This window comes from Saimiri boliviensis, chromosome 7 (assembly GCF_048565385.1).
Source record: "Saimiri boliviensis isolate mSaiBol1 chromosome 7, mSaiBol1.pri, whole genome shotgun sequence".
NCBI lineage: Eukaryota > Metazoa > Chordata > Mammalia > Primates > Cebidae > Saimiri > Saimiri boliviensis.
In genome coordinates, this window is record NC_133455.1 from 111,648,707 (window position 1) to 111,675,616 (window position 26,910).

At 39.1% G+C, this 26,910-nt stretch overlaps 1 long non-coding RNA gene across 1 annotated transcript in view; it reads left to right on the forward strand.

Moving 5' to 3' along the window:
• The window catches only part of LOC141585187 (uncharacterized), a 200,447-nt gene that overhangs the window by 154,447 nt on the left and 19,090 nt on the right, over positions 1-26,910 (forward strand). Inside the window, exon 2 of the long non-coding RNA XR_012518579.1 lies at positions 20,003-20,067. This is a non-coding gene — a long non-coding RNA (uncharacterized LOC141585187). The remainder of the gene's footprint in view (positions 1-20,002; positions 20,068-26,910) is intronic.

Consider the following 26,910-nt stretch of genomic DNA (forward strand, 5'->3'; position numbering starts at 1 on the left):
AGTTATTTTCAACAAAAGTTAGTGGTACTGTTTTCTTCTCTAATAAGAATGGATGCCAGAATATTGCATCCATTACAATTTCCCTATTTCCACAGCTGTAGAAACCACATTAGGTTTTGACTCTAGGAGGTGTTTAAAAAACATAAAAGCTGAGGAAGTCATGGGTAATTAATTTCTCTAAATTAGTTTATTAGAGATTATTCAACTAGTGTTGTTACCAGCAAATGGCATCAAACATACGATGGCTAAGTTTTGGTCTAAAAACCAAGGGAGGCCTGGGGCAGTGGCTCATGCCTGTAATCACAGCACTTTGGGATGCCAAGGCAGAAGGATCACTTGAAGCCAGGAGTTCAAGGCCTGTCGCTACTAAAAATACAAAAACTAGCTGATTGTGGTGGTGTGCCCCTGTAGTTCCAGCTATTCAGGAGGCTGAGGCAGGAGACTTGCTTGAACCTGAGAAGCTGAGGTTGCAGTGAGCTGAGATCATGCCACTGCAATCCAGCCTGGGTGACAGAGTGAAACTTTGTCTCAAAACAAAACAAAACACTCCCAAAACAACTAACCAACAAACGAAACAAAAACATCCAGGAGAGGGAAAAGATGGGTCAGCACAGGGCCGCAGGATGGGGGATACGTCAGGGATCTGTAGGGAGACCATAGACCCTAGAGTCAGATTTATTGTTCTTGAAGCTCATGCCCTTGCATAATCAGTTGTGCTGCCTTGGACACTTAAGTTCTTTAAATCTCAGTTTCCTAATCTGTAAAATTTCCTAATCTGTAAAACTGTAATAACTCATAGTTTTTGGAGTGTATTAAGTGAGAGTCATGGGAGTGTTAAGTGAGATATTATTTAGCACAGGTTACTTATGTGTTTCACGGTGTTTGCTGCGTAACGAGTATTCAGTAAATGTTAATTCTTCTCCCAGGGCAGAGAGATAGAGCAGTGGAAAGAAAAAAGGGGAAGGACAAGGAAAGAAAAAGGAAAGAAAGAAAAGAATGGAGGATGAAGTCTATAGCGTGACTGAAGGTGACTCTGATTTTAGAAAAGAATGGAGGATGAAGTCTATAGCAGGACTGAAGGTGACTCTGATTTTGAGTATCTGTTCACCACAGAAACCTGGCATTGTCTAGGAAAATAATAAGCCTTTTTCCAGGTACACAAGCAGAAAGACTATTGGATTAGGATTTAGGATGCTTGTGTTTTAGGATCAGCTGTCCAATCAAATAACATTTAGATTTAATTTAGATGATCTCTTTGCATCCTAAAATTATTGATGAAGTATTTAAGATGAAAATAACTGAGAATCACTTCACGTATTTCATATAAATTGAAGTCGTTAACTTGTAATGAATGGGAATGGGTTTGAGGAAATTTTTACAAAGGCACTATTTACAAGGGTGCACTGTTAATACTGTAAAAACAGTGGAATAGTTACCACTACTAGGCCTGAAGGTGGGAAGGGAAAAGAAAGAGGCTTGCGGAGGCCTCTGAGAGGAGCCATGACTGTGGGTCACGGATATAACCACCCCAGTGGTAGGATGCTTTACAAGGAAGGAGCCAGGGAAATGAATCACCTCATTGCACACTTTTCTTTTTGAATTTCTGCTGGGTCTTTTCATTTTTATTCTACATCCAACTGGAAGCCTCAAGACTAAAGAGCTTAATCATGTAGTCTCTACCTGTTAGATCGTGAAACAGGAAGAAGGGTAGTAGAATGGAGAGCAGATATGGCAGGGAATAGAAAATATATGTCAGGGGCCTAGATTTCTTTATTTTTATTTTATAATTATATAGCTTATAGGGTGTAAAGTAAATTTATAATTTATAAATACAACAGGGAAATTAAATCAAGCTAATTAACATGCCCATCACCTCAAATACTTACCATTTTTTATGATGAGAAAGTCTGAAATTTACACTTAGCAATTTTGAAATATACAATATTATTAACTATATTCATCAGACTATGCAAATAAGACTCAAAAAAAGAAACAAAACATACTTCTGTGTGATATTTTGTACCCTTCAACCATCTGGCCATTCCCCCTACTGCTTGTGAGTGAAAACATGTGGTATTTGTTTTTCTGTATCTGACTTATTTCATTAGCATAGTGTTCTCCAATTCCACCTACATTGCAAATGACAGATTTTCTTTCTTTTTAGGGGTTGAATAGTACTTCATTGTGTATATATACCACATTTCCTTTATCCATTCATCTGTAGATGAGCACTTAGGTTGATTCCGTAACTTGGCTATTGTGACTAGGCCACAATGAATACAGGATATTTCTTAGAGAAACTGACTTCAAATCTTTTGGGTAAGTACCCAGAAATGGGATTGCTCAATTATATGATAATTCTATTTTTAGTTTTATGAGGAACTTCCATAATGTTCCTCAGAAAAACTGTTTTCCATAATGTCTGCATTAACTTACATTTAACCAACAGTATACGAGGGTTTCCTTTTCTCCAAATTCTTCTTAGTGTTCTCCAATTGAACACTTAAGAAGTGATTCTCAGTTATCTTCATCTTAAATACTTCATCACAAATTTAAGGATGCAAAGAGATCATCTAAATTAAATCTAAATATTACTTGCTGGGAGAGCTGATCCTAAAACACAAGTGTCCTAAATCCTAATCCAGTAGTCTTTTTTCATTTGTTATCTTTTATGCTCTTGATAAAAGCCATTCTGACAGGTGTGAGATGATATCTCATTGTGGTTTTAATTTATATTTCCTAATGATTAGTAATATTGAGTATTTTTCACACATCTTTTGGCCAGTTGTATGTCTTCTTTTGAGAAATGCCTATTTAGGTCTCACACATTTTTAAAATTGGGATTTTTGGTTTTTTGGTATTGAATTGTTTGGGCTCCTTATATGTTTTGAATATTATCCCCTTAGCAGATGTATGGATTGCAAATGTTTTTTCCTAATCCAAAGGTTGACTGTGCACAGTGAATTGTTTCCTTTGCTGTGCAGAAGCTTTTTGGTTTGATGTAGTCCCATTTGTCTATTTTTGCTTTCGTTGCTTGAACTTTTGGAGTCAAAAAAGAAAAACAAAAATATCGATCAGACTAATGTCATGTAGTTTTTTTTCCCCCTATGTTTGTTTCTAGTAGTTTTAGGGTTTCTTGTTTTAAGTCTTTCATTTCAACCCAAATAGGTTAGTTTTTGCATATGGTGTGAGATAACAGTCCAGTTTCATTCTTTCTGAATATGGAAATTTAATTTCTCCAACACCATTTATTAAAGGAACCAGCATTTTCCTATTGTGTATTCTTGACACCTTTGTCAAAAATTAGTTGACAGTGCATGTATTGGTTCATTTTTGGGTGTTCTGTTTCATTGATCAACACATTCATTTTATTTTTGTCAATACCATGTGGTTTTAATTACTATTGTTTTATAGTATAGTTTGAAATCAGGTAGCGTGTTACATCCAGCTTTATTCTTTTTGCTCATCAGGATTTTTTGTGGTTCTATATGAATTTTAAGATTGTTTTTTCTGTTTCTATGAAAAATGATGTCGGACTTTTGTTAGGTATTGCATTGAATCTGTACATTACTTTGGATGGCGTAGACATTTTAACAAATTAACTCTTTCAACTCATGAACATGAATATCTTTTCATTTATTTGTGTCTTCAATTTTTTCATCAACATTTTATAGTTTTTAGTATACAGCTCTTTTACCTACTTGGTTAAATTTATTCCTAAATATTTTTTGTTGTTGTTTTTGTAATTGTTTTGAATGGAATTGTTCTTTTGATTTCATTTTCAGATAGTTCATCAGTAGTATATAGAACCACCACCAATTTTTATATGTTGATTTTGTAAACTGCAACTTTATTCATTTATTAGTCCCGACAGTCTTTTGGTAGAATTTGTACGTTTTTCTATATATAGGATTATGTTGTTAGCAAATGGTGAAAATTTTATTTCTTCCTTTTCTATTTGAATGCTTTTCATTTCTTTTTCTTGCCTAATTGCTCTGGTAAGAACTTCCAATTCTATGCTGAATAAAAGTGGTAAGAGTGGGTGGGCATTGTATCTTGTTCCAGATTTTAGAGGAAGGCTTTCTATTTTTTTTTTTTTTAAACCCTTGAGTATACTGTTATCTGTGGGCTTCTCATACATGGTCTTTGTTATGTTGAGACAGGCTTGACCCAGGAAATCAAACAATGGTTTCACTTAGCCAAAGGCACTCCCCAACAACCCCATCCAGGCAGGGAGACTCCTGCTTCTGTAGATTTTAGAGAAGCAGAGGAGCTAGACCAGCTTTGCCTAGAGAGCAAATGGTAGCTCCACTCAGCCTAAAAGGTCTAGATTTAGATTGCAGTCTTGAGTGAGAACCTGATTTGTAACTGTAGAAGAGTCCCAAGATGCTGCCTCTACATGCCCATGGTTTCATGGAGCCTGTAGATCTGAAGATACGCTCGTCACGAGGCAAAAGCCCTTGATAAGAGTCCATATCTCACTTTTCTCCACTTTGAACATGGGTTATCTTCTATTCATTGCAACACTATTCACAATAGCCAAGTTATAGAATCAATCTAAGTGTACATCAACAGATGAATGGATAAAGAAAATGTGGTGTATATACACAGTGGAATACTATTTATCTATTCTAGGTTAGCACTGGTCAGAAGCCCTGAAACATTCAAATTGTTAGAGGGCTCTGATGCACATGATTGTTAGTGAGATCCATGAGCTAAAGATGTATAAAATTTACCGAGGTCTTATATGAGGGATACAGAGCCTGCCAGACTGAATTGAGAGGTCCACTCAAATTGTGTTAAAAATTAACAGGGAAGATATTTTGCCTGTAACAAATTTTTATCCTGATGCTTTGTGTCCTCAGGGTACTTTTGTTTACCTTCTCAAATAATAAATATAGCCATGGAGGGCATAATGGCATTTCGGTCAATGATGGACTACATATAGGATGGTGGTCCCACAAGATAATGATGGAGGTGAAAATTTTCTATCATCTAGTGACATCATAGCCATCATAGCTCAATTACTTAATTTTAAAATAAATTTAGTATAGCCTAAGTGTATAGTGTTTTAAAAGTCTGCAAGAATGTACAGTAATGTCCTAGGCTTTCACAGTCACTCATCACTCACTCATTGACTCACCCAGAGGTACTTTAGTCCTTTGAGCTCCATTCATGGTAAGTGCCCTACACAGGTGTGCCATTTTCATCTTTTACACTGTTTTTTTTTTTTTTTTTTTTTCTGGACCTTTTTATGTTTAGATACATGAACACTTACCATTGTGTTACAATTGCCTACAGTATCCAATATGCTGTACAGGCTTGTAGCCTAGGAGCAATGGGCTATACCATCTAGCTTTGTGTAATATACTCTCTGATGTTCTCACAGCCATGAAATCACCTAACAATGCATTTCTTAGAACATATCCCTGTTGTTAAGTGACTCATGACTGTAATTACCAATAATTGAGGGCTTTCCATGTGTCAGACTTTGAAAATGCTTCATATATAAAATGAGATAAAATTATTCCAGTTTCTTCCAAATTCTGGCAGGAGGGCTAGCAAGACTCCATGAGTAGATTTTTCTTAGTAATTAAAAGATTTGAAAATATATGAATATGTTTTCTCTTGCTCTGGAGGAAAGGGTAAAAGGAAAATTTGTGTAGGGAGCCCAGTAGATTTTCTTGAGGAAAGGGGTGTGAAAATTCTTCTTTCAGTGATTTGAAATTATGAAAATGGGTTGTTAAGTCTTGTTATCAAGAAAAGGCCCTAAAATTCATCTGGAACCTCAGAATAAAATCTTGTTAGAAAATAGGATGGGCAGGTATAATTAGTTAAGATGAAATTATAGTCATATCAATCAGTCAGAGAGGACTCCTAGGAACATGCAGAATGAAGAAAACAGGTGAAAAGGAAGCTAGGGATTGGAGCAAAGCAGCTACGAGCTGAGGAATGCCAAAGCTTGCTGGTAGCCCCAGATGCTGGTAGACATGAGAGTTTCTCCCCTGCAGCATCCAAAAGGAACCAGCCCTGCTGACACCTTGATTTCAGACTTCTGCTTTCATGGACTGTGAGAGAAGATATTTCTGTGTTTTAAGCCAACCAGTTTGTGGTAATTTGTTACGACAACTCTAGGAAACTGACATAAGCCCCAAGGCCTTGAAAGGGAGCTCTGGGTAGAACCTGATCGCTGAGTTAGTGCACAGGACTTCAGTGTAAGAGTCCGAGGAGGGGCCGGCTGCAGCAGAGCAATTGGCTGTTACCTGGGAACCCAAGAGTGAGACAGCCTGTGTCTCTCAGACATCCTGGGCACACATTGGAGCCAGCAAAGGCATTACGGGTGCAGTGAGCAAGCATCCATCAGAGAGCAGAGGAATAGCCTTCCTGCCACTGTGTATAGAAACTGGGTCTGTGGATTGACTAGCAGCTCCGGTTCTGTCTCCAGCTTACCTAGATTTGACCTTTTCAGGTGGAATGAATCTTCAGAATTCTTGGACTAACTGGCATTAGGCTTCAAGAGGGAGATGTGGAATATCCTGTTAATAAAGATACCTGGATGCTTGAGTTAATAACCAAAAATAAGAAGAGACTAGGTCATGTGTTTATGCTCAGTTAGTGAAGATGGCTATGCTGCTTGTGTCGTTATAACTTAGGTTAGGTGCATTTATCATCTTTGTGTAGATTTAGAAACTGAGGCTGGTACAGGTTAGGTAACTTGCTTGCTGTATTACAGCCTAGATTGGAATTAAAGTCTGGGTTCAACGCTTGTGTTTTCAACAATTGTAGTTTCCTGCCCACTAGTCCTGGGAAGTGACTAGATCTTCATAATCTCACAGGAACTTTGTCCAGCAAACCAATGTTGGAAGTGGTAGTTTGTACTCTGAGCCAGAGGCAGAGTCTAAATGTGAGCATGAGCAGGGAGGAAGCTGGGAAAGGTTGAATGGAGCTGGAAGGCAGGTGTGGGGTGGGCTAGCCTCAAAGTCATCTCAGGAGTCATGACAAGTTGAAACCATGGGGAGGGGGTACCTGGGCGAATCTAAATGCAGCAGCCAGACAGCAAGCATGGCTCCAACAGAAGTTGTCATGGAAACAGACAGAGATCCAAAGGCCAGAACCTGGAATCTAAACCAGGTCAGAGTGAGACGGTGTCTGAAGCCACAGCTAGAGTAAAAAGGGTGCACACACAGGGCCTGGGCAGATAGATTTCCTTTGAATGCCTGGCTTCTGCTCTGGCTGGCTTTGCTTCCTGGTCAGTGCATATCGGGAGCTCTGCCTCTGGAGTGCCTTAAAGGCTCTCTCATTCTTCTGACAAGTAAAGAGCCCGTCTACAACCTCCCTTTACCTAGTTTGCTGGCCCTTCTCAAATACATTCAATGACAACGTTCTGAGGGAATGGTTTATCTTTAAACAGTTCAACTATAATATCGTTTTTTCTTATATGGGACTAAAACCTGATCTCGAATCAACAGTTTTTCCTCTTTCTCTTGGGTGTCAACCCTTAAATGTTTAGTCACAGACACTGGCTGGAGAAGATCTCCAAAATCTCAAGGCTTAAACAGCAAACATTCTGATTTACTAAGTCTGAGACAGGGCCAGAAAATCCACATTTGGAAAAGCTCCCAAGGTGCCTCTGATGTGCAGCTAGAGCTGGAAACCACTCATGTAGCTTCCTCAAGACTCTCATTAAAATCGTGTGGATGCTACCCGCTAAATATTTCCACAAACAGCTAGGAAGTGTTGCCCCACTTCCCATGCTTGCCATATTAGTGTAGCTTTCACAGTTGTTGACGTTCGTTATTACAAAGATTTCTCACTGGTCTTCCCATCTCCAGCCTTTGGACTTTTAATCCATCCTCCTTTGAAACTGCACATAAACGTCTGGGCAAGCCACGTTTTGCTTCCAATTCTCAGCTCACTCTCTACTGCAGTGATAAATGAACTAATAATAAAGGGAGTGCACAACCAATGGTGTATATTAGGTCTTTGAGGGTTAGGCCTGTGCCTGCCTCCCCTTCTCCTGTGCCCTGGTCATGCCACACCACTTCAGGGTCTCTGATGCCTCCTACTTTCTTGGCATCGTGGCTTTAACATTTGCTTTTCCTTCAGCCAAGAATGCTCCCTTCCTTGCCCGATTAATTTTCCATTTGTCCTTCTACACTCAGCTCTGGTATGGCCTTCACAAACGTGCTATCCAGGACTCTTCTCGATCACATAATTTGTTATTTGATATTTTGACTTGGCTATTTTGGTAATTTTTACCCTGAGGACATTTTGATTCCAGAAACATTTGTATGCATCATCATTTGATTTGAGCTCACTTTGATGGCTAAAATAATGAACCATTACATTTTCAACTCAGAAAAAAAATCCCAAGGAATGATTAAAACATTTATTCTTATTCCGTTGCTGACCTTGACAGCATTGCTGATCTACCCTTCTGTAAGTGGGGATGAAAGAAGGGAGGTGGTTTAGGAATGAGGTGAGGTGAGAGTGAGTTCTGCAGTAGAGTCAGAGATGGAAGAAGGATCCATGGTGGGGTGAGTATTAGGGTCAGGGTGGAGGGTCAGAGGCTCCTGCTGACATGGGAGTAGAAATTTTGTCACACTTGCTGCTTAGACAGTAACAAAAAGAAAAAATAATTTGGAAATGATTATTTCAAATAAGCCATGTATTGTGGGTTGAATTTTGTCCCCCTCAAAAGGTGTTAAAATCCTAACCCCCAGTACCTGGGAATGTGACTTTATTTGGAAATGGGGTCTTTGCAGATGATCCAGTTAAGGTGAGGCCATTGGGGTGGGCCATAATCCAATGTGACTTTGTTCTTACCTATAACATAAAAGGAAACTTGGCTACAGAGACAGACATATACAGAGGAAGGATTATGTGAAGAGCTGCAGGGAGAAAACCATGTGTGGATGAAGACAGAGATCACAGTGATGCACCACAAGCCAAGGAATGCAAAAGATTGCCAGCAAACCACCAGAAGCCCGGAGAGAAGCATGGAACAGATTCTCCCTTACAGCCCTTGGGAGGAGCCAACCTGGCTGACACCTTGATCTCAGACTTCTAGCCTCCAGAACTGTAAGACAGTAGATTTCTGTTGCTTAAGCCATCTAGTTTGTGGTACTTTGTTACAGCAGCCCTAGCAAACGAATACATCATATAAAAATACTGTATCAAAAAGCCTGGTTAAAATGCCCTGTTTCAAGGTAAGTTGCTCATCCTCTGAGCTCCCAGAAAGAACATCATTCCCAGGACATCATTACTCTGTATGTTAATGGTCTGAAACTCGTCTGTATTAGGCACAAGACTATAAGCGCTTCAAGGTCCAAAGCTTTGCTCTTTATTTCTTTGTTCCCAGTACTCAGCTTATTGAGTCTAGATAACTTAGGGATAAACAAATAATGTAGGTTTAAGGTTCTCAGAGTTTGGCTGGTTAGGTGGTTGCCCTGGTTCTGAGTACTAATGTTCAGATTGAACTCTGCTCTGGTCTCCAGGCTCAGCATACTTTCCATTTCATCATGAAGAGCTCTGTCAACTTCACCAGTAGTGCCTTCCTCTTCAGGCTAAATTTCCTGTGTTCCTCTGTCTATTCTTTACATGTGCAGGTGCCCAAAGCTCTCATTATTCTGGTCACTCTCCTTCTCTGGATAGACATATTCTCAAATAGTGGCATCTAAATGGAACACAATCTTCTATCACCATCACCTTCCTTGATAAAGACCCCAGGCTGGTAGTAATGTTAAGACTGCCGGAAAATTCTGGCTTCTTATGGATTGCAATCTATATCCTGTGCAATGCCTTTTGATGCAGAACGTTAATCCAACTCCCTCTCACTCTGCATTTAACTTCTACAAGTTTTGAACTAAAATCTATGACTTTATATTTATCTCTATTAAATTTTATTTGAGTTTCCTCTAATGTTCTACAGGTGTTTACTTGGGTGTCTTCTAATGGTTTATTGAGATAATTTCATATCTCCTTTTATTATCTTAATAATATTAGCTCTCTCATTCCATTTTGGGGCATTTGAAAATATGGTAAGAGTGTTGTTTATGTTTTCAAATCACTGCTAAGAATGTTGAATCGTTTACCTAGCACAGAATATCTGGGTAATTATCAACCCTCTGTTTTATTTTCTTTCTTTATGGCCTTGGACCAAATCAGTACAAAGCTGGTAAGCAGAACAAAGCCTTTCCTTATTTATTTATTTATTTATTTATTTATTTATTTATTTATTTATCGTGCTTTAGGTTCTGGGGTACATGTGCAGATCATGCGGTTACATAGATATACACGTGTCATGGTGGTTTGCTGCGTCCATCGCCCTGTCATCTACATTAGGTATTTCTCCTAATGCTGTCCCTCCTCAATCCTGCCCCCCGGCTATTCCTCCCCTAGCCCCCACTCCCAGGCCCTGGTGTGTGGTGTTTCCCTCCCTGTGTCTGTGTGTTCTCATTGTTCAACACTTACTTATGAGTGACAACATGCAGTGTTTGGTTTTCTGTTCTTGTGTCAGTTTGCTGAGAATGATGGTTTTCAGTTTCATCCATGTTTCTGCAAAGGACATGAACTCATCCTTTTTATGGCTGTGTAGTACTCCATGGTGTATATGTGCCACATTTTCTTTATCCAGTCTGTCATTGGTGGGCATTTGGGTTGCTTTCAAGTCTTGGCTATTGTGAACAGTGCTGCCATAAACATACGTGTGCATGTGTCTTTATAATAGAATGATTTATAATTCTTTGGGTATATAGCCAGTAATGGGATTGCTTGATCAAATGGTATTTCTATTTCTAGATCCTTGAGGAATCGCCACACTGTCTTCCACAATGGTTGAATTAATTTACACTCACACCAACACTGTAAAAGTGTTCCTGTTTCTCCACATCCTCTCCAGCATCTGTTGTCTCCTGATTTTTTAATGATCGCCATTCTAACTGGTGTGAGATGGTATCTCAATATGGTTTTGATTTGCATTTCTCTAATGACCAGTGATGATGAGCTGCTTTTCATATGTTTGTTGGCTGTATAAATATCTTCTTTTGAAAAGTGTCTGTTCATATCCTTTGCCTAATTTTTGATGGGGTTGTTTTTTTTTTTTTCCTGTAAATTTGTTTAAGTTCTCCATAGATTCTGGATATGAGCGCTTTGTCAAATGGGTAGATTGCAAAAATTTTGTCCCATTGTGTTGGTTGCTGGTTCACTCTACTGATAATTTCTTTTGCCATGCAGAAACTCTTAATTAGATCCTCTTTGTCTATATTGGCTTTTGTTGTCATTGCTTTTGTTGTTTTAGTCATGAAGTCCTTGCCTATGCCTATGCCCTGAATGGTATTGCCTATGTTTTCTTCTAGAATTTTTATGGTGTTAGGCCTCATGTTTAAATCTTTAATCCATCTAGAGTTAATTTTTGTATAAGGTGTAAGGAAGGGATCCAGTTTCTGCCTTCTGCATATGGCTAGCCAGTTTTCCCAACACGATTTGTTAAATAGGGAATCCTTTTCCCACTGCTTGTTTTTGTCAAGTTTGTCAAAGATCAGATGGTTATAGTTGTGTGGCATTATTTCTGAGGCCTCTGTGGTTTTCCGTTGGTCTATATGTGTTTTGGTACCCATACCATGCTGTTTTGATTATAATAGCCTGAACAAAGCCCTTTCAATATGATGCCAGGCAAGTAGATATTTCTTACACAACCATGTGGGTACTGGGTAGTTGATAGTAAGATTTCTGTGAGTTACAGACTTCTCCTTACACAACCATTCATCCAATCTCAGCTAGGCGTGTCTGGTTACAGCAATCTGGCAGAAGCCTCCTCCTCACCTGGCTGCTTCAGTGGGGCCTGCAGAGTGACATGTATTTGTTCTCAAATTTTCCAGTTATAGGAAAACTGTAACTGCCTGTTTGCTTTCTTTTCTCTTTTGAAAATCCTACTGATGAGAATTTTAACTAGTAAATTGATCAACTTTTTTCAAACTGCTGCCATCACAGGTGACAAGTAATTAGTGGGAGACACTTGTGAACTTGGGCCATAGCATGATACAGTAATTTAGAGTGAGGACTGTGGAATTTATCTTTGGTCTGATTTTAGCTCTGCCACCTGACTGTGGCTCTAGCCAAGTTATTTAATCTCTTTGTGCTTTAGTTTTCTCATCTGTTAAAAGAAAATATCGATTCTGTTATTACTAATGAGTATTAAGCTGAATCACTCTGTGGGAAGTGCTTATCACAGGGGCTGGCACATAGTAGGTATTTCATAAACATTACCATCTTCATTATTATTCAGGCACAAAGCATTTAAGTATTTTAAAATAAAAAAGACTGAGGTGACTACGTATGAAATACTTGAATTGCACTATGTCTGCTGACTTAAGAGCTTACCGACCATATCAATCTCAGCATGAAACTGAGTTTTATTGAAATTATTTCACGAATCTAAGGATTGTCTCTAAATAAATTGAATGGTTCACCTAATTACCTAAGTCTTGTCGCTTTAAGTAGAATTGATTCACTCTTCTAATATGCCCTGGAGAGGGATGAAATCCAAAAGACAAGCAATTTCAATAGAATACAGTCCAAATTGTCCCCAGACTGAAGCTTTTTAGCCTACAAAAACCCTACAAAATCCTCCAAAGAATGGTGACTAATTCTGATGAGGTCTATCATGCGCTATTAACAAAATAGGAATGTTTCTTTAACATCTGTACATTTGACCAACACACTTATTTAAGGATAGTAAGGAAATTGTTCTTCCATGGAATTGACTTCAATGGTACAGTTTTAGGTTTTTTTCATCCTGTCCACAAGCTTTTGTTGTTGTTGTTGTTAGATTAGGAAGGGGTAGCAGTATGGGCTGGTAAGTCCTTATGCAGCCTGTGATTTGAGAATCGCTATAATAATGACTGCAGTCGACAATAAAAATACAATGCACGTCAGCAAGCATTTGTTGTATATCTTTTTATATGCCAGTGCCCTGCTAGGGCCTCTAGGCATCTTCCAAATCCTCACCTACCCACACCACGTCTTCTCGGTCCACAAAACAATTAGAAGAGGCACAACTGAAGGAGGAATTTTGTAAGAAAAGACGTGGTGTGGGTAGGTGAGGATTTGGAAGATGCTCAGAGAATAGTGGCTGGAGGAAGTGACTTGTTTTGGGAAGAAAGAAGTTGGAAAAGGAAGATACGAACCTGACATTAAGGGCTTGACTATAATTATTTTGCACACGATTTTCTATCTCATAATTGGTCTAATATACCAAGTGTCAGTTTTCATTGAGCAAAACACTGAAATAATGGCACTCAAATGAGATGAAGTCAGTGTTAATAGCTGTTGAAATGTGTATCTGTTAGGTTTCTCAGTATTAAATTTGCTTGTCTGATACATCATTATTTATTAGTTAGTGATGAAAGAACTCTAAAACTTCTTAAAAAAAAACCTTTACATATTGACAAATCAGAAGTCAGGCATCCCTTCATTTCTAAATTTTAAGTGTCTCCCACCCTACCCTGTATTATTTGATTCACATCTGCAAATCTTCAGCAAGCTCAAAGTGGTTGCATTATGTCACATTCTTTCCGTTGCAGGGGACCTAGAAAGAGTGGTGTGATCACAACGTACACAAGGACAGCACTGAACCCTGATGTTTTTGGAATAATAGTCAGTATTTCATAGTTACTAAGAATTTGAGAGATAGATAACCCATTAGGCAAAATAAATTCTTTATTAAAAAGGCAGCATAAATGTTATTCCAAGGTCCAACCTAGGGCACCCTTTGTGATTCAACATTTATTTGCTTTTACAAAATTCCTTCTCCTAGAGATGGCAATCACTGGTTCTGTACTTTGTCTGGTACTTTGAATATAGCTTCTGGCAACTTTTAGGGTATGTGGCTTTCATGCATCAGGTACTGGATTAGGCACTGCTGTGGTTTGAATGTGTTATCTCTAAAATGGGGAGTTGCCAATGTGGTGGTATTAAGACATAGGGCCCTGTAAGAGGAAATTAGGCTCTGAGGGGTCCTTCCTCCTGAATGTGGTTAGGTAAACAGCTTGTTGGAGGGAGTTTATCTTTTTTTTTGCCCTTCCATCTTATTCCATGTGAGGACACAGGATTCCTCTCCTCTGAAAGATGCAGTGTTCAAGGCACTGTCTTGGAAGCAGAGACCTGACTCTCACCAGATGATGAACTTACTGGTGCTTTGATCTTGGACTTCCCTGCCTCCAGAACTGTAGAAACACATTGCTATTGTTTATAAAGTAACCAGTCTCAGGCATTTTGTTATAGCAGCATCAACTGGACTAAGACAGGCACTTACCCTAAGAACAGAGCTAATACCATCATATCTGCAGGATCTCCCTGGTGGCATACTTGCCATTTTCCTTTTCTCATAAGGCAGACAGAAATAGATGATAAGAAGTAAAATGGGGTTTCCTTTTCTAATGTCTTCATAAGTCTAGTCCAAGTCCATAATCTTTCCTTTTTCTAATGAGTATAGGTTTGTAACTGTAAACTCTGGTATATAAGAATTGAGACTTTTTTCCCCCCGTAAATCAATTTAAATCTGACTTTGAGTTCCTACCCCGTTGGGCTGGTAGCAAATTTAATGAGAGATGGGGTCTTGTTCTGTCACTGAGGCTAAAGTGTAGTGGTGTGGTCATCACTCATCACTGTCTGGAACTCCTGGGTTTCAGCCATCCTCTCCAGCCTCTTGAGTAGCTGGGAAGACAGGCACAAGCCACCAGGCCCAGCAGCAGATTTAATCTTTAATGCCATCTTCCCTCTACTCCACCAGATTGTCAAAATTCTGAGACATTGTAGGCTGCACAAAAATAACAAGGAGGCTCCTCTTATCTTACTGATAAACTCTGCGATGCCTATTGTCAGTGGTCCTTCCAAGTCTGGCAACTGTGCTGCTTTTGTTTTAGGCTTAGAACATAGAAATGATTACTTTTTATTAGGGTCCAGTGATCCTGCATGACCACATAGCAATGCCCTGACTTTAGCTAACTTCTCAGGTTAGTGCTACAGAGCAGGGCCATTCTTTGCCCAGGTGTGCCTCTGTTATTTGCATACTTCCCTTTACTTTGTTCTCAAGTTATGGGTCTTTCTCTTCCTACCCTCTGATGTCTTCTATGAATTTGATCCTTTGTTGTTTGCATTGCATAATACTTGAATCAGGAAATTCAAAAGATCTGACTACCTGTTTGGTAAGGTGGAAAGAAAATGGAAGAGAGGATTGATACGAATTAAATCTCAGTAAATTATCCTGCCTCATTCCCACTGCAGGAAGTAGGATTCTTAGTGAGACCCACTTTCTCTTCTAAAATTTTTTTTCTACTAGATTCCCTTATCTTCAATATTTTCACACATTCCAGGTGTTTTATACTTTTTTTTTTTTTTTTTTTTTTTTTTTTTTTTTTTTTTTGATACAGGGTCACATTCTGTCACCCAGGCTGGAGTGCAGTGCTGCAATCTCAGCTCACTACTGCCTTTACCTTGCAGGCTCAATCAATCCTCCCACCTCAGCCTTTCGAATAGCTGAAACTACAGTGTGTACCACCATTCTCAGCTAATTCTTTTAATTTTTTTGTAGAGATGGGGTCTCACTCACTATGTTGCCCAAGCTGGTGTTGAACTCCTGGGCTCAAGTGATCCTCCTGCCTTGGCCCCCCAAAGTGCTGGGATTACAAGCATAAGCCACCTTGCCCCAACTGTTTTTCATATTCTGAAGCTACTTCAGACCTCTGCTAAAAATATTATTGTCCTTTCTCCCTGTAAATATCTTTAACCTTTTATAGTAATTATAATTGCACTATAATAGTATAACTCCTTGGTTATGTGTGTGTATGTGTAGTGTATTACTAGAAAGAAAACAGTTTTATATTTACTGGGTCATAAATATGTATGGTGTCTAGAGAATGAAGGTGAGCAAACATTTCTTTAGTTCTTTCCTTTTCCTGTTGCTACTTTGTACTTCTGGGGTTAGGCTTTTTTGGGTTTCTGCAAGTTCTTTTCCTCCCTGGTGTCTTTTATTTTATACCAATCCTAGCTCTGCTAGTGTACAGGGAAGTCAAAGTCATGATGATCTTTGTTCTGAGCACTATCAATTCATATGGTAGCCATTAGCGCTGTTAGCCACTATCAATTATTGTGGTAACCATTAGTGTTGTTTTGTCAGGATACTGGCACATAGTAGGATGGCACTTTGTCAATAACTTTGTAGTTAGGTGTGACCATGAGGGTTGCTTTGATCAATTAAATGTGAGCTGAAGTGATGTGTGTCACTTCTAAGAATAACTTCCTGAGCTAATGGGTAATTTTTTGCTGTTTCATTCCATGTTGCGGTTCATCAAGGAAGCCTGTGTTAAGAAACCCCTCTCCTGAACCCCACTTTCGCCTCATTCCTTGAATGACCACAAAAAAATAGAATCTAATCTTGACTCGCCTTGGGCATGAAGAGGGAGAGAGAAATGAATGTACTGTGTTTAGCCACTGGGATTTTGGGGTTGATTTTTACTGTAGGATAACTAATCCTACAGTCTTTTTTAGGAGTAGACTAGCTATTCTAAATATTCTCCAGTCAAGTAGCTAAGAGACAGAAAATAAGTATGTTTGTCTGAGTAATATTTACTGCCACATTGATATTTTTAAAAAAGTTATGCTGTCTCTGTCTCTTCTCTGTTCTTCCAAAGATCCCTTTATATCTGAGTGAGTGCAATGGACTAGAAAGAAGAGATTGATTGGTGTAGACTACTCCCTTGTGTCACATAGATCTGGGTACTGGTAGTTTTCATTTTTTCCAAAGCTTCATATTTCTCAAATGATCTATAAGTAATAAACACCTATACTTTTTTTTTTTTTTTTGCTAAGTCATTTGATTGTTCCAAGATTGAACCCCTAGGAATTCCAATGATGCAAAAGCAAAAAACAAGATAGCATTTTTCCTTGCTGATGTGCGAGCTCTACCTGTGTTAAACACAGAAACTGCAGATCTTGCACAGACACATGCTCAGTGTGCGTTTCATTTAGTCTTTAAATCTTTTAAAAATTTATTTTTATTTTTTTGAGATAAGACCTCAGCTCAGTTGCTTAGGCTAGAGTGCACAATCAGTGGCAGAATCATGGGTCACTGCAGCCTCGACCTCCCACTGGGTGCAAGTAACCCTCCCACCTCAGCCTCCTAAGTAGCTGGGACTACAGGCATGCGTCACCATGCCCAGCTAATTTTAATATTTTTTGTAGAGACAAAGTTTCACCATGTTTTCCAGGCTGGTCTCAAACTCCTGGGCTAAAGCAATCCCCCACCTTGGGCTCACAAAGTGCTGGGATTACAGGCATTAGCCGTAGTGCCCAGACTCATTCGGACTTATAAAATGATTATTGATGTCCCACTAGATACTAGGGACATTCATAATTATAATTAGCAATATTTGCTCTGAATACAAATTGCAAGAAAATATAAAGGCATATGTTAGGGAGAACTCATCTGTTTGAGGGTATCAGGAAACGGTTCTTGAGGAAGCAACATTTGAGCTGAGATGAAAGATGAGTTGCAGTTGGTCAGCAAAATGATGGGAAGGGATGGGGTGGGGAGGGAAGAGTAAACAGCAAAGTAAACAGCATTTGCAAAGAATCTGAGGCTGGAGAAGCATGATACACTGGAGAAGGCAAAAAGAAAAAGAAAAAAAAAAAAGGCTTGTATAGGCTGCGGCACAAGTTTTCCTAAGTGGCATGTGACAAGGCTGAGCAAGTAGCCAGAGCCAGATTTTAACAGGCCCTTGCAGGCCATATTGATTTGGTTGTTTTTAAAGTTATGGGAATCTATTGAAAGATGGATATTTTAGGCTGGTTATTGACACTACAAGATTTGGATTCAAGACGAGATTTAAGTCCATTCATCCATCCATCCATTCATTCAACGTTCACACTGGGATTGCAGAATAGGGTGTTGCATTAGCTGGGATCACCTTTACTGAAGTCAGAGAAAAAGTTAGGGAAATTGCCTAAAACAAGTTAATTGTCTGTAGCTTGCTTTGATGTGGCAGCCAGAGTATAAGGCGTGTGATGAATTTTGTATAAGGCCTAGGAGGGACGAGAGTGGGCCTAGTCCGTTTAATATATTGCTCCAAGAACAGGCTCCATCCTAAAAGACAGATTCAATAAGCCATAACACAGCAAGTTTTTACCTTGTTTTATTACCAAGTTTTTACTTTTGTAAGATCAATCACAAGTAGAAAATATGTTTAGATGTGGAAGGCAGTACAGTTTACAGAAGGAGGTCATCAGTTCATATCAAAGTATATTGTCCAGGACTCTTACACGCTCTCCTTGATGTTTGGTAGCAGGAGAGTTATATTTTAAAATAGTCTGAACTCAGCCTCTGAGGTTTTATGGTAGGGAGCAATTCTGCATTGGCAGGAAACTGAATGCTGAACTGAATGCCCTACAGATAATTTCCACGCATAAGTTTCTGTTGTACAAAACAAATCCATATTCATTCCAGTGATTTCCCCTTTATTCTTTTCAAACTCCCAAATGGGAAAGATTAGATTCAAGACTCTTCTCATAAATTACACAGTTTTAATTCAGTAGATTTGCATAAGCCCCAAACGCTAAACTTCCTACAAATAGTTGAAATAAATATAGCACTTATGGATCACATCTAGTCATAGATTTATTTTCAAATGATTAATTATCTAGCTTTTGTAGAATATGACTATGAGAAAGGTCAGATTCAGTCCCCGTAGCAAAGATGCAACCAAAGGGAGGTGCTGCTTAATGATCCCAAGGTCCATAAACTGGAATCCAAGAAATGATTAGGAGAGTTGAAGAATAAAATAGAATGCCAGAACACCCAAATTTAAGATGAAATGAACATTTGGAGGAGTATCTTGACATAAAGACTTGTGTTAAGCACAATATTCCAATCCATCAGCATGTGTTTACCCTGTACTAAGACTGATACTTGATATTCTGAATTGCTGATAAATTACTCTAAAGGACTCCAAGGAGGCTTGCCTGGAGATTCGATGACTCAGTGGCATTTGGTTGTGCCTGACAGAGTGAAGACATGTTTAAAGTTCTGATTTTCTGATCTTCACTTTATTGCACTCCATTCCATTGTTTCTACTCTTCAAATTGTCTCATTCTTCTCCTTCTTGTGCTTATCATTTCTCTCTCAAATTTAAATTAATGGCCTTATTGTCTATTCAGTCAATTTTCATCTTCTGAAGTAACATGTCTCCACGCCTCCTAACTAGACTACACTCATCCTTCTTGGACCTTCTTGAATTCTTCCTCCTTCAGGAAGCCTTTTAGATGTGTTATTTAGTCTCCCCCCCCCCCTTTTTCCTTTTCTCTGGGTATCTATTGTTCTTATAATCAAACTCAATACAATTTAATTCTGTTTTCAACATTTTTAGTGAGGCTTTTTAAAAAATTATACTTTAGGTTCTGTGGTACATGTGAAGAACATGCAGGATTGTTGCATAGGTACATACACGGCAAAGTAGTTTGCTGTCTTCCTCCTCCCATCACCTATATCTGGTATTTCTCCCCACATTATCCCTCCCCACCCTCACCACTGCAAGCTGTCCCTCCCCTAGTCCCCTCAGCTGACCACAGTGTGTGATGCTCCCCTCCCTGTGTCCAGGTGTTCTAACTGTTCAACACCTGCCTATGAGTGATATCATGTGATGTTTGATTTTCTGTTCTTGTGTCAGTTTGCTGAGAATTATGGTTTCCAGATTCATTCATCTCCCTATGAAGGACACAAACTCATCGTTTTTTATGACTGCATAGTATTCCATGGTGTATATTGCTACAGTTTCTTTATCCAGTCTATTGTTGATGGGCATTTGGGTTGGTTCCAGGTCTTTGCTATTGTAAACAGTGCTGCAATGAACATACATGTGCATGTATCTTTATAACAGAACGATTTATAATTCTTTGGGTATATACCCAGTGATGGAATTGCTGGATCAAATGGTATTTCTATTTCTAGGTCCTTGAGGAATCACCACACTGTCTTCCACAATGGTTGAACTAATTTTCACTCCCACCAACAGTGTAAGTGTTCCTATTTCTCCACATCCTTTCTAGCATCGGCTGCTTCCAGATTTTTTAATGATCACCGTTCTAACTGGTATCTCAATGTGGTTTTGATTTAAATTTCTCTAATGACCAGTGATGATGAGCATTTTTTCATGTTTGTTTTCCTCATAGATGTCTTCTTTGGTAAAGCATCTGTTCATGTCCTTCGTCCACTTTTGAATAGGCTTGGTTTTTTCTTGTAAATCTGTTTTAGTTCTTTGTAGATTCTGGATATTAGCTCTTTGTCAGATGGGTGGATTGCAAAAATTTTTTCCCATTCTCTTGGTTCCTGGTTCACTCTAATGATTGTTTCCTTTGCTCTACAGAAGCTCTGGAGTTTAATTGGATCCCATTTGCCTATTTTGGCTTTTGTTGCCATTGCTTTTGATGTTTTAGTCATGAAGTCCTTGCCTATGCCTATGTCCTGAATGGTTTTGCCTAGGTTTTCTTCTAGGGTTTGTATGGTGTTAGGTCTTATGTTTAAGTCTTTAATCCATCTGGAGTTAATTTTAGTGTAAGATGACAGGTAGGGGTCCAGTTTCTGCTTTCTGCACATGGCTAGCCAGTTTTCCCAAAACCATTTATTAAAAAGGGAATCCTTTCCCCATTGCTCATTTTTGTCAGATTTGTCAAAGATCATATGATTGTAGATGTGTGGTGTTGCTTCTGAGGCCTCTGTTCCATTGGTCTATGTCTCTGTTTTGTTACCAGTACCATACTGTATTGATTACTGTGGCCTTGTAGTATAGTTTGAAGTCTGGTAGTGTGATTTCTCCTGCTTTCTTCTTTTTGCTTAGAATTGACTTGCTTCTGTGGGCTCTCTTTTGGTTCCATATGAAGTTGAAGATGGGTTTTTCCAGTTCTGTGAAGAAGGTCATTGGTAGCTTGATGGGGATAGCGTTGAATCTGTAAATAACTTTGGGTAATATGACCATTTTCACGATATTGATTCTTCCTAACCATGAGCATGGAATGTTTCTCCATCTGTTTGTCCTCTCTTATCTCCTTGAGCAGTGGTTTGTAGTTTTCCTTTAAGGGGTCCTTCACATACTTTGTTAGTTGTATACTTAGGTATTTTATTCTCTTTGTAGCAATTGTGAATGGCAGTTCATTCTTGATTTGTCTCTCTTTAAGTCTGTTACTGGTGTATAGGAATGCTTATGATTTTTGCACATTGATTTTGTATCCTGAGACTGCTGAAGTTACTTAGCAGTTTCAGGAGATTTTGGGCTGAGATGATGGAGTGTTCTAAATATACAATCATGTCATCTGCAAATAGAGACAATTTGGCTTCCTCTTTTCCTAATTGAATACCCTTTATTTCTTTTTCTTGCCTGATTGGTCTTGTTAGAACTTCCAATACTACACTGAATGTGAGTGGTGAGAGAGGGCCTCTTTGTATTGTGCCAGATTTCAAAGGGAATGCTTCTTAGTTTTTGCCCATTCAGTATGATATTGGCCGTGGGTTTGTCATAAATAGCTTTTATTATTTTGTGATATGTTCCATCGATACCTAGTTTATTGACGGTTTTTAGCATAAAGGGCTGTTGAATTTTGTCAAAGGCCTTCTCTGTATCTATTGAGATAATCATGTGGTTTTTGTCTTTGGTTCTGTTTATATGATGTATTATGTTTATGGACTTGCATATATTGAACCAGCCTTGCATCCCCGGGATGAAGCCTACTTGATCATGATGAATAAGCTTTTTGATTTGGTGTTGCATTCTGTTTGCCAGTATTTTATTGAAGATTTTTGTGTCAATGTTTGCCATGGGTATTGGCCTGAAGTTTTCTTTTTTAATTGTGGCTCTGCCTGGTTTTAGTATTAGGACTATGTTGGTCTCATAAAATGAGTTGGGGAGGATTCCCTCTTTTTTTTTTTTTTTTTTTTTTATTGTTTGGAATAGTTTCAGAAGGAATGATATCAGCTCCTCTTTATACGTCTGGTAGAATTCGGCTGTAAACCAGTCTGGACCGGGGCTTTTTTTAGTTGGTAGGCTATTAATTGCTGCCTCAACTTCAGCCCTTGTTACTGGTCTATTCAGGGTTTCAACTTCTTTCTGGTTTAGTCTTGGGAGAGTGCAAGTGTCCAGGAATTTATCCATTTCTTCCAGATTTACTGATTTGTGTGCATAGAACTGTTTGTAGTAATTCTGATGGTAGTTTGTATTTCTGTGGGATTCGTGGTGATGTCCTCCTTATCGTTTTTTATTGCATCTATTTGATTCTTCTCTCTTTTCTTTTTTTATTAATCTGGCTAGTGGTCTATTTTGTTGATCTTTTCAAAAAACCACCTCCTGGATTTATTGACTTTTTTTGAAGGGATTTTTGTGTCTCTATCTCCTTCAGTTCTGCTCTGATCTTAGTTATTTCTTGTCTTCTGCTACCTTTTGAGTGTTTTTGATCTTGCTCCTCTAGCTCTTTCCATTTTGACGATAGGGTGTTGATTTTAGATCTTTTCTTGCTTTTCATATGGGCATTTATTGCTGTATAGTTTCCTCTAGACACTGCTTTAAATGTGTCCCAGAGATTCTGGTATGTTGTGTCTTTGTTCTCATTGGTTTTGAAGAACATCTTTATTTCTGCCTTTATTTCATTGTATCCAGTTAATATTCAAGAGCCAGTTGTTCAGTTTCCATGAAGTTGTGTGGTTCTGAGTTACTTTCTGAGTTCTGAGTTCTAACTTGATTGCACTGTGTTCTGAGAGACTCTTTGTTACGATTTCCGTTATTTTGCATTTGCTGAGGAGTGATTTACTTCCAATTATGTGGTCAATTTTAGAGCAGGTATGGTGTGGTGCTGAGAAGAATGTATATTCTGTGGATTTGGGGTGGAGAGTTCGGTAAATATCTATTAGGTTTGCTTGGTCCAGATCTGAGTTCAAGTCCTGGATATCCTTGTTAATTTTCTTTCTCACTGATCTGTCTAATACTGACAGTGGAGTGTTAAAGTCTCCCATTATTATTGTGTGGGAGTCTAAGTTTCTTTGTAAGTCATTAAGAACTTGCCTTTTGTATCTGGGTGCTCCTGTATTGGGTGTGTATAGATTTAGGATTGTTAGCTCTTCTTGTTGCAGTGATCCTTTCACCATTATGTAATGCCCTTCTTTGTCTCTTTAGATCTTTGTTGGTTTAAAGTCTATTTTATCAGAGACTAGAATTGCCACTTCTGCTTTTTTTTGCCCTCCATTTTCTTGTTAAATCTTCCTCCATCCCTTTATTTTGAGCCTATGTGTATCCTTGCATGTGAGATGGGTTTACTGGATACAGCACACCAGTGGGTTTTGACTTTTTATCCAATTTGCCAGTCTGTGTCTTTTGATTGTGGCATTTAGCCCATTTACATTTAAGGTTAATATTGTTATGTGTGAATTTGATCCTGCTATTTTGATGCTAGCTGGTTCTTTTGCCCACTAGTGGATGCAGTTTCTTCATTGTGTCGATGCTCTTTACCATTTGGTATGTTTTTGGAGTGGCTGGTACTGGTTCTTCCTTTCTGTGTTTAGTGCTTCTTTCAGTAGCTCTTGTAAAGCAGGCTTGGTGGTGATGAAATCTTTGAGGAATTGCTTGTTTGTAAAGGACTTTATTTCTCCTTTGCTTATGAAATTTAGTTTGGCTGGATATGAAATTCTAGGTTGAAAGTTCTTTTGTTTAACAATGTTAAATATTGGTCCCCACAGTCTTTTGGCTTGTAGGGTTTCTGCTCAGAGATCCCCTGTGAGTCTGATGGGCTTCCCTTTGTAGGTAACCTGACCTTTCTCTCTGGCTGCCCTTAGCATTTTTTCCTTCATTTCAACCCTGGTGAATCTGATGTGTGTTGGGGTTGCTCTTCCTGAGGAATATCTTTGTCATGTTCTCTGTATTTCCTGGACTTGAATATTGGCCTGCCTTGCTAGGTTGGGGAAGTTTTCCTGGATAATATCCTGAAGAGTGTTTTCCAGCTTGGATGCATTCTCTCCATCATATTCAGATAAACCTATCAAATGTATCTTAGGTCTTTTCACATAATCCCATATTTCTTGGAGGCTTTGTTTGTTTCTTTTTATTCTTTTTTCTCTAATCTTGCCTTTTCATTTTACTTAATTAAGTTGATTATTAATCTCTGATATCCTTTCTTCTGCTTGGTCAATTTGGCCATTGAAACTTGTGTATGCTTTGTGAAGTTCTCATGTTGTGTTTTCCATTGTTTCATTTATATTCTTCTCTAAGCTGTTTATTCTCATTAGCATTTCGTCAAACCTTTTTTCAAGGTTCTTGGTTTCTTTGCATTGGTTAGAACATGTTCTTTTAGTTCAGAGAAGTTTCTTATTACCCACCTTCTGAAGCCTGTTTCTGTCAATTCATCAGACTCATTCTCCATCCAGTCTTATTCCCTTGCTGGTGAGGAGTTATGATCCCTTGGAGGAGGAGAGGCATTCTGGTTTTGTGTGTTTTCATCCTCGTTATGCCGGTTTCTTCCCATTTAGTGGATTTATCTATCTGTGGTCTTTGTGGTTGGTGACTTTCAGATGGGGTCTCTAAGTGGACATCCTGTTTGTTGCTGATGAAGTTATTTCTTTCTGTTTTTTAGTTTTCCTTCTAACAGTCAGGCCCCTCTGCTGCAGGGCTGCTGGAGGTCTACTCCAGACCCTGCTTGCCTGGTGATCACCTGCAGTGGCTGCAGAACAGTAAGGGTTGCTGTCAGTTTCTTCTTCTGTTATCTTTGTCCTGAAATGATACCCACCAGATATCAGCCTGAGCTCTCCTTTATGAGGTGTCTCTTTGGATATGCATGGGTTAGGGATCTGCCTGAAGAGACAGTCTGTCCTTTATAGGAGCTCAAGTATGGAGCTGTGAGCTCTGTTGTTCTGCTCAGAGCTGCTGGGCAGGTGCATTTAAGTCTGCTGCACCAGAGCTCATAACCACCTTTTTTTCCCAGGTGATCTGTCCTGGGAACATGGGGCTTTATTTATAAATTCCTGTCATGCTGCTTCCTTTTCTCAGAGATGCCCTGCCTGCAAGGAGGTAACCTAGTCACAGTCTGCCAGCAGAGGTGTTGCTGAGCTGCCTTGGGATATGCCTAGCTGCTATGTGAACTTCCTTGTAGTTTTGTTTATAGGGGTATAGTTATAACTGCCTCAGTAATGGCCGTCTGCCTCTATAATGGCGAACTGTCTCTGTAATGGTAGATTGCCTCGGTACTGGCAGACTGCCTCAGTAGTGGTGGACTGCCTCAGTAATGGTGGACGTCCTTCCCCTACAGAGCGGGACCGTCCCGGGTCCAGCTCTGCTTGTTGTGAAACTCTCAATCCAGAACATTTCAGATTGCTGGTCTTTGTGGGGGTGGAACCAGCCGAGCCAGATCACCTGGCTCTCTATTTCAGTCCCCCTGCTTTTTTATAGTTGCATGGGCAATTCTGTATCCTAGGTAGTCCAGTCACCAGTTGAAAAGTCACCTGGATTTGTGTGAGTTTTTGTTTTGAGACTCACTGCACTGGCTGAAACAGCTGTGCTAGGGGCTCATGGCACTATGTGGCCTGGGAATCTCCTGTCCTGGCTCCCTGTTTCAGTCCCCTTTTTCTCAGTTGAACAGGTGTCTCTGTCTCCCAGGCATTCCAGTCACCAGTTGAAAAGGCGCCCAGATTTGTGTTTTTGCGCAGAGACCTGCTGCACCGGCTGAAACAGCCATGCTGGGGGCTCATGGTGCTTTTCCGCCTGGGAATCTCCTGGACTGTGGGCAGTAAAAATTCATTTGGAAATGTGCTAATCACTCACCCTCTGTGTTTCGCTGGGAACTGCAATCCAGAGCTGTTCCTATTTGGCCATCTTGGATACCATCCCTGACTAATTTTTCTGAAGAACGTCTTTATTTCTACCTTCATTTCATTGTTTATCCAGTCGACATTCAGGAGCCAGTTGTTCATTTTCTATGAAGTTGTGCAGTTTTGGGTTTATTTCTTAATCCTGAGTTCTAATTTGATTGCACCATGGTCTGAGAGACTGTTATGGCCTTTCCATTCTTTTGCATTTGCTGAGAAGTAATTTACTTCCAATTACGTGATCAATTTTAGAGTAAGTGTAATGTGGTGCTGAAAAGAATGTATATTCTGTGAATTTGGGGTGGAGAGTTCTGTAAATGTCTATTAAGTTTGCTTGGTCCAGATCAGTGTTCAAGTCCTGGATTTCCTTGTTAATTTTTTGTCTTGTTGATCTGTCTGATACTGAAAGTGGAGTGTTAAAGTCTCCCACTATTATTGTGTGGGAGTCTAAGTCTCTTTGTAGGTTGTTAAGGACTTGCCTTATGTATCTGGATGCTACTGTATTGGGTGCATATATATTTAGGATAGTTAGTTCTTGTTGTATTGATCATTTTACCATTATGTAGTGTCCTTCTTTGTCTCTTTTGATCTTTGTTGGTTTAAAGTCCATTTTATCAGAGACTAGGATTGCCACCCCTGCTTTTTTTTTGCTCTCCATTTGCTTGGTAAATCTTCCTCCATCACTTTATTTTGAGTCTATGTGTATCTTTGCATGTGAGATGGGTCTCCTGAATACAGCACACTGATGGTTTTTGGCCTTTTACTCAATTTGCTTGTCTCTGTCTTTTGACTGGGGCATTTAGCCCGTTTACATTTAAGATTAATATTGTTATGTGAATGATCCTGCCATTTTATTACTGGTTGGTTGTTTGCCCTTTTGTTGGCACAATTTCCTCATTGCATCATTAGTCTTTACCATTTGGTTATTTTTTGCAGTGGCTGGTACTGGTTTTTCCTTTCTGTGTTTAGGATTTTCCTCAGTCCACAAAGGATTTTATTTCTCCATCATATATGAAGCTTAG